This window comes from Gracilinanus agilis, chromosome 2 (genome assembly GCF_016433145.1).
Source record: "Gracilinanus agilis isolate LMUSP501 chromosome 2, AgileGrace, whole genome shotgun sequence".
Taxonomy (NCBI): Eukaryota; Metazoa; Chordata; class Mammalia; order Didelphimorphia; family Didelphidae; genus Gracilinanus; species Gracilinanus agilis.
The window spans coordinates 603,136,836-603,146,440 of NC_058131.1; positions in this window are offsets into that span (position 1 = coordinate 603,136,836).

Sequence of the window (9,605 nt, forward strand, 5' to 3'; positions counted from 1 at the left end):
TTAGTTCTGAGAATAATTGCATTAACTTTCAGAGACAAGGAATGTACCATTTGATAAACAATGTCTCTGGGATACTGAATTGAGTGGAACCTCATGGCCTAGATTGATGTGTTTAATTTACTCCAAGGAGTAATTTATTCTTTGAAAGCATCTGTCTGACCAATGCCCATGTGGAAAAATGAGCCAAGAGAGCCTTAGGTTGAGAAGAAAACATTTCTCTAATCCAACAACTGAAACTAAACTTCATTGAGAATGTATAGGTTTATCAGTGTTATTTAACATGTTGCTAGCTAAGATCAGGCCTCTTTTGCATCAAATAAGTGAACATATCAATGAAAACTAAGAAGTATAGAGGCAGCTAGGTGGTTCAATGGATAGAGAATCAGGCCTGGAGATGAGAGGTCCTTGGGCCAAATCTGGCCTTAGACACTTCCTAGGTATATGTCCCTGGACAAGTCACTTAACTCTAATTGCTCAACCCTTACCATTTGTCTGCCTTGGAGCAGATATTCATTATCAATTCTTGAATAGAAAATAAGAATTAAAAAAAAACTAGTGCATAGCACTTTTGTATTGTTACTATGACAAATATATATATACATATATATATATACAATCATTCATATAAACATACATATATGTATATGTATCAAAATAACAATAACCAAAATAATAATGTCTTATATCTATATAATGCTTTCAAGTACATAAAGAACTTTTATTTTTATGAAGCATTTTCCACATAACAGTTCTGTAGAGGGTTAGTGAAAGCATTTTATACTCGTTTTATAGATGAAGAAATAGAAGCAAGAAAGGTAAATATATATATACATTGGGTTACATGAAGTGTCAGTGCTGAGATTACAGCCCAATCTCTTGTGTCTGGATCAAATTTCCTCAAACATAAGTCACAGATCTTTACCATACCCATATAAAACTTCTAAAGCTTTGTAAATAATAGGTTTGGTTTTGACAGCATATGATCTGGTATAAGGTAGATCTATCCAATGATAATTATGAGGTAAATTTGGAGGAAAGAAACAAAACAAGATGAAACCTGGATCCAGAATTACTCAGTGATTAAGTTGAGACTTTTGAACTAAACAGAAGATATTAACTGCATTGTCAATTATATGTTCTCTTTCAGACTGGAAGTCAGGAGACTTGATTTCCATTTTTGGTTCTGCCACAATTTAGCTGGATGACTTTGGGCAAGTTCCTTCCCTTCTCTTTCCTCTCCTGGATTTTCAGGGGGTTGGACTAAATGTTCTCTGTGGCCCTTTCCACCTCTAATAGTTGATGGATCTATGATCACCTCCATCTCTTGTTTTGGGGTAAGAGTACTATATACCAATATATGACTTATACTGTATTAATTCCTTTTTTGACTTAATAAATCTTCTCAAATTCATTGTAAAATCCAAACAGTTCTGCTGGTAATCAAGTCATATGGTGTCATATGCATCTTGCCTTGGGCCCAAATTAATCTGTGCATTTATTTAACTGATGTAAAATGTCAATAGACTCCTGCCCATGTGAATATTAGGACTGATTTGGGCACTGCAGAATATATCTGCACTATGGCAGGGAGTTTGAAGCAAGCTGTCCTTTGATTCCTCCTCATCTGAACTAGGTCCCATGGAATTGCTAATACTCCTGAATGTGTGAAGAACAAGAGAATGTGTGACTTATGCTCAGCAGTCTTCTTGTTTTTTGTTTTTTGTTTTTTTTTTTATCTACTGTGGTAGTGACAGTAATGACCAGGTCAAGATGGCAAAATCTGGGCTGCATTTTTCCTATTGGCTGACTGCCGATGCACAATCAACCTGGTAAGGGTGATAATATTAATAAGATTTTTTTTTCTTTTTGGCAGGCACAAGTCCCCACTCATTTAAATTTTAAAACAGAATTTGAACAATGACTATGCATTAGTGAGCATTTTCCGTGACATTTGAAGAATAGAATCACAGGATTTGAGAGCTGGAAGGAATTGTAGAGATTGCCTTGTCCATCCTCTTCATTTACATGATGAGCAAATCAAGGCCTGTTAAAACATAGTATGGGACTGATAGAAAGTCAGGAAGACTTGGGTTCAAACCCTGCCTTTGACATATGCTGGCTACACGACACTGGATAGAAACCTTAGCTTCTCAGTCCTCTAGTCCTCTTTCTGAGACTATACACGGCAACCCAATTTATATCAGTAGAGGGAATTTCCTCCCTGGGCATTCTTTAAAGTAATATAAATCACAAATCTATCCCTTCCCCCCAAAAATAAACTTGAAGTTTACCCTTCCCCCAGGTGATATTTGAAGAATACATAAAATAAAATATCCTATAAAATGAATATAAGAAATTTTGGAAAAAATATATGAACTAGAAAAGTTAAATTTTAGATCTATAAGCAGAGCAAAGAGAACAGATCTAAGAGAACAAATGTAGTAAAAAATAACACTAAAATTCTGTCAATTTAAGAGTATTTACAATGACCCATTCTTATCATAGAAAAAAAAGGAAACATCGTTCTATTTTCTTGGTAGAGAGAAAGAAAACTAGAGGTGAGTGATTTTGCATATCCTACAATTATTGATCAGCAACTCTTAACTCAAAACTTTTAGTTACAAGGAGGACTAAATGGAGAATACATTAGGAAATCATATATATAGAAAAAGACATAAATGAAAGTTATTAATTGTCTATTATGAATGGAAAAATAAAGGCAATTGGTCATATGTTGATATTCCCAGAGTGCCAAGTTCTTTAGCCCTACTTCTTTTTTTTTAGCTTTTAGGTATATTTAGAATTTACCTTTGATCCCCTTTGGACATCTCTGATTAAACAAATTCATTAGTTTCCTTAGAATTTACACTCTATTAATTTTTACAACATATTGGAAACAGTTTACAAAATTGAACACACTATAGTATGATTCAAAATAAAAACCAAAAAGTTAAAAGAAATAGAGGAATAGGTGACACCAGGAACATGAGATGTTAATTTCTATACAAAAATTATTAAGCTTCCTGGCAACTGAGACAAAAATGGGAAATATTTTGAGATTACCAATGAGGTAATACTAATTACCTAAGAAAATAAAGCAGAAAAGTTCTTCATAATTCTTTTTTTTTCTGGTTCTGAATTCAAGGAGGAATGATAGATTTTGTGAGCCTTTGTATAGGGTACATTTGATAAGAAAATATGTAATGCATTGTAGGGAGAAGAGAACTGGCCTTGCAGTCAGTAGACTTCATTTCAATTATCATCTTTTGTGTTTATTAGCCACGTGCAAAAGATGTAGAAATGCTTCTTAAATCAATGCTTCTTATCAACCCCCTATCAGAATTGAGGACATTCATATTAAATTCTAATTCACTGAAAAAAATTCCTAACAGAAAGTGAAAGTGGAAATGAACTCCACTTCACTTACTTTCCCTAATTTGAGTTTCAGGTTGCCCTTGGGCTCCAAGCCTATTAGAATATGAACACACATCCCTTTGCAATTTTAACTCATTTCAGTTTAACAAGTACTAATAACTGTCTACCATATGCAAGATATTAGGGATATAAAAGATAAAAATGGAATAGTCCCTGCTCTCAAGCAGCTTATATTGTCTCTGTGAGAAAACAATATGTGCCTAGCTATCCAAGTTCATAATATATCCAAAAAAAATAGTAGTGGTTGGAGTGGGGTATTCTTCACATTTAGGAAGATTAAGAAAAGACTTTTGTTGGAGGTAGAACTTGAGACATCCTTTAGGACAGCTGCATTACACGGAGTAATAGAATTCAACTAATTTGAACTTCAATCAGAGTCTACACAGAGAAATTTCTGAATTATTAGACTTGAATTTTAGAGCTCAGTTTTGGAATTAAGTGTTTCAGAGTGATGCTGAATCTGTGAGCCAAGTCAGCTTTGTTGTGTAAGCATTGTCATGAACATAATTGAAATAAGAGTAATATTTAAGTGAAATTCCTCAATGATATATTCCAAGGAAGGAAAGGTGGGAAGGAGGGAAGAGAGGAGGAGAAAAGAGGAGAAAAGAAAGGAAAGGAAGAAGGGAGGAAGAAAGGAAGAAGGGAGACAGGCAAAAGCAGCAAGGGAGGGAAGGAGAGAAAGAAATTAGGAGGGAGAAATAAAAAGGAAGTGTGTGTTCTGGTACATATTTCTTGGATGCACATTGGGTAAATCTTGAGTATTAATGTATCGCAATATATAGGAAAACATCCAGAAGAGTATTGACACGTGGATTTTGCTGATTCTTTGATATGAAGGTTCATTATAAATATTTTCGCTTAACTTTTGTGTTGTATATAGCTGAAGGGGAAAGAGGAAATGGTAGAAATGATATTTAGATGGTGTATATACAAAGATTCTATGACAAATTGATGCCTTGTATCCTAAATTTCCACCTACCTCTGCTTTTGGAGAAAGCCCACTTAGTGGATAGAGTTAGATATAGACTCAGTATGAGATAAGTTAGAATCCAACCTCAGACACCTACTAGTTGTGTGATAGTTGGCAAGTCACATAACCTCTCTGAGCTTCAATGTCCTCATCTGTAAAACTGGAATAATGATAGCTTTATAATATGCCTCATAAGGATGTTATGCGGTTCAGTCAAAGTGATGAATAAATGTAAAGATTTAATGGTATAATAGCAAATTCATACTTTTTCTGGATCATTAAATAGATTAATAGAAACAACAATAGAATAATAGGTAATAATAGAATAATAAATAGAATAATAGGTAATAATAGAATAATAAGTAGAAAAATAGGATTTTCTGAGTAATTTAAAAGGCTGGGTTTACTGAAAGTTATTGTAGAAATTAATAGACCATTTGGTCTAGAAGGAAATTAGAAATTATCTAGTCTAAAACCCTTGTTTTATAGATTAGGAAACGTTGAAAGGCCCAGAAGAGTTAAATGCTTTGCTAAAGATAACACAGCTCTGTGGTCTACAAGTTTGAACTGGAACACGGTTCTCCTTCCCAGGCCACAGATTTTTTTTCCCTACTATATCATGATGCTTCCAAATCCCATATGTGACCTCTGTGGTTCAAACCATTTAAAAACAATAAAATGATAAGCTCGGAAACTCTAATGTGCATAATTCAGAATGTACTACATACTCTTGGTGAGACTCAGACATCAATAAAAATAATATCAGGGTTCAAGTACTGTAGAAATGGATTATTTCAGAGCTTCTGTTAAATCTGTGTTAGTGCTTATGACATGCCCTTGAAGTTGCATTAAAGAATAAATCTCTGCTATCCACTTAAAAAATGAAGATAGAAGAATATATTTAAAAATCTATACATTTAAGTTTTCCTTTTCTTGGGATTAGTGGAAAACCTTGGTGGTAACATTGTATAGTGGATATAGTATGGCTTTTAGAATTTAAGAACCTAGATTCAAAATTAACTTTTGACTATGTGACCTTGGGCAAGTAATTGATCTCATTTAGTCTTAGTTTTCTCCTCTCTAAAATATAGTAAGTGGACTAAATAGTCACTGAGGGTTTTTTCCAGCTCTATATTTAGGAGAGGACTTCATACTCATAGTTGAAAAGAGTAATTTTTCATAATAGTCAGCTGGGGGCCATTATGTTATTAAAGAAGAAAATTATAAAAAATATTTAGGAAATAAAACTTACTGCTTTTAATAGGATAAATTCACTTAATCATCAAGAAAGTGAACATTGGGCAACTCTTTCTTTGGTCTAAAGCAAAGATATCAAACACAAATCAGATTAAATATAATTAGGAAATATTAAGTAAAAATACAATAGAACATAGTGTTAGTATGTGGTTATTTTAAGCCAATATTCAGACATATGGGATCCTTAGATCACTGATCTAGACCAAAGTCAAATTGTTACCTTAGAAAACCACAAATTAACACTTTCTATGTTGTATTTCATTTTCATTTATTTTGTTAAATATTTCTTAATTACATCTTGATCTGGTTTGGAGAGGTTTTAGGAAGGCTGGTTTGGAGAGTTTTTAGGAAGGGGTGTCCAGTCTGCAAATTTGAAGCTTCTGATCTTAGGAACAGGGATAGAGGGCCTGACTCTGCTGCTTACTATATGATCTTGGGCAAGTTAATGTTGTTTCCTCTTCTGTAAAAAGAGGGGAAAGGATTAGATAATCTTGAGAGATTCCTCTATATATGAATACTGTGACATGGCATAATTTCTGCTGTATTATAGTTTACTTCTTTATATTCAAGTCATTCACCCACTCTGAATTAATCTTGGTGTAGGGTGTGAGATGTTGATCTAAACCTAATCTCTCCCATATTGTTTTCCAATTTTCCCAGCAGTTTTTGTCAAATAGTGGATTCATGTCCCAAAAGTTGGACTCTTTGGGTTTATCATACACTGTCTTGCTGATGTCACTTACCCCAAGTCTATTCCACTGATCCTCCCTTCTGTCTCTTAGCCAGTACCATATTGTTTTGATGACCACTGATTTATAATATAGTTTAATATCTGGTACTGCTAGACCACCTTCCTTCACTTTTTTTCATTATTTCCCTTGATATTCTTGATCTTTTGTTCTTCCAAATGAAATTTGTTATGGTTTTTTTCTAATTCTGTAAAAAATTTTCTTGGTAGTTTGATAGCTGTGGCACTAAATAAGTAAATTAATTTGGGTAGAATGGTAATTTTTATTATGTTAGCTCATCTTACCCATGAGCAATCAATGTTATTCCAATTGTTTACATCTATTTTTAATTGTTTGGAAAGGTTTTTGTAGTTGTGTTTGTATAATTCCTGCATTTGTTTTGGTAGATAGATTCCTAAGTATTTTATATTGACTAGGGTGATTTTAAATGGTGTTTCTCTTTCTACCTCTTGCTACTCCGATGTGTTGGAAATATATAGAAATGCTGATGATTTATGTGCATTCATTTTGTATCCTGCAACTTTGCTAAAGTTGTTGATTATTTCTACTAGCTTTTTAGTTGATTCTCTAGGATTTTTTAAGTAGACCATCATATCATCTGCAAAGAGTGATAGCTTAGTCTCCTCCTTGCCTATTTTGATACATTCAATTTCTTTTTCTTCTCTAATTGCTACTGCTAGTGTTTCTAGTACAATGTTAAATAATAGAGGTGATAATGGGCATCCTTGTTTCACTCCTGATCTTATTGAGAAGGCTTCTAATTTATCCCTATTGCATATGATGCTTGTTGATGGTTTTAACTATATACTGTTTATTATTTTTAGGAAAGGTCCTTCTATTCCTATACTTTCTAGTGTTTTCAATAGGAATGGATGTATTTTGTCAAAGACTTTTTCAGCATCTATTGAGATAATCATATGATTTTTGTTTGTTAGATTGTTGATATGATCAATTATGTGGATGGTTTTCCTAATGTTGAGCCATCCTTCCATTCCTGGTATAAATCCCACCTGATCATGGTGGATGATCCTCTTGATCACTTGCTGGAGTCTCTTTGCTAGTATTCTATTTAAGATTTTTGCATCTACATTCATTAGGGAGATTGGTCTGTAGTTTTCTTTCTCTAAAATAGACAAAATACTGGTAAATCTGATTAAAAAAAGGAAAGAAGAAAACCAAATTAATAGTATCAAAGATGAAAAGGGAGATCTCACCTCCAATGAAGAGGAAATTAAGGGAATCATTAAAAACTATTTTGCCCAATTATATGGCAATAAATATAGCAATCTAAGTGATATTGATGAAATTTACAAAAATATAAATTGCCTAGATTAACAACAGAAGAAATAGAATACTTAAATAATCCCATATCAGAAAAAGAAATTGAAGAAGCCATCAAAGAACTCCCTGAGAAATAATTGCCAGGGCCTGACGGATTCACAAGTGAATTCTATCAAACATTCAAAGAACAACTAATCCCAATACTATACAAATTATTTGACATAATAAGCAAAGAAGGAGTCCTACCAAATTCCTTTCATGACACAAACATGTTATTGATTCCAAAGCCAGGCAGACCAAAAACAGAGAAAGAAAACTACAGACCAATCTCCCTAATGAATATAGATGCGAAAAAATCTTAAATAGAATTTCTGCTGTATTAAAAGAAACTGAAGATGATTGTACCTGTCTGTTGTTTAGGATCTCCCTCTAATTTCCTAATTCAATGGAATTATAGTTTAATTAGGAATATAAAACCTGACTTATGAAACAACTAGGAAACAATTCCCAGGGAATATATAAGCTACTATATGGCTCAGAGTATGGTCTATCAGTTGACAGAGGGACTAGAGAACAAAGCTTCTTAGGAAAGGTAAGGCTTCTGCCAAGTTTTGCTGAGAATAGATTTAAGCAACCCTTTCATCCTCCTACTTATTTTTAAAGTTATTAATGCCTTTTTTATTCTGTAAATCATTTCCTTATTTGTCTTTTCCCACTAAAATAAATAACTCTTCTTTGTGCAAGGAAAAACAATTAAGCAAAACCTATTGTCAGAGTGACCAGATCTGAGAGCATTTTTGACATTCTCCTTACCTAATCCACCACATTTCTACTAAAAGGAAGGATGTGTACTTCATCATCCATTTTCTAGAGACAAGACTGGTCATAGTATTCATTTGAGTTTAGCTACCTCTTAGTATCTTTTTAATTTATGTTAATGTGATGGTTGTGCACCTTATTCACTGTATTCAATTTATATCACTTCATAGGAGTTGCCCTACATTTCTCTAAATGTTGCATATTCATTGTTTCTTACAGAATAAAAATATTCCATTCCATTCATATTTTTTATTTTTTCCTCAGCCATCATTTCCTAATCCATCATTATCGATGGATTACCACTTTTTAGGTTTTTTGCTCCCTCCAAAGTCTTGCTTTTATTTTTCTTTCTTTCTCCTCAGGTACATAGTATACTTTGGAGGTAAAACAAAAAAATATTTTATAGATTTATTATTTTTCTGATCATCTAAAAATGAGAGTCAGAAAATATTGTTTCTACAAGTCAACTGGGGACTCCAAATGTCAATTCAGAGACTAATAATGAAATTGCTTTGCTAAAATGCTTGGTGTAGGGCACCTACAGTAAATGAATATAAGAAAAGATGCCAAGCCTTATAAACTAAGGACAATATACACAATCACTCATACCCAATTCATGCTGAGCAGATAGTAAAATAATTTTGATTTTTGAAAATATTTCCTCCTTGTATATTTCTTGGAGACCAAGAAAATGAGTGGCATCCAGCTGTCAAAATGGTTTCACCATCTTGGAAATACTTATTTTCAGTGAATATTACTCTGAGTCTCTGTCTAGGCAGTTATAAAAAAAGTCAAGACACCCAGGGATTCTTGCGCAAAACTGACTTGCTGATTATTGGGATTTGTTTGTTTGTTTTTAAGTGGGGTGGCTATAATTCTCCTTTTTTTTCCGCAAGGGATCCAAAACTATAATACTATATTTTAGCAGATTTCACTAACCTGGCTTGCAGACCAATGGACTGGCAATTGTTTTCTAATGGAAGGGAGATGGAAACCATTCTATTTCCTCCTTAATCTGAATGCACTTGTTATAAAATTCATACTGAGAAAGTTGCCAGAATCACTATCTCAGTATCAAAACACTGCAGAGTTGG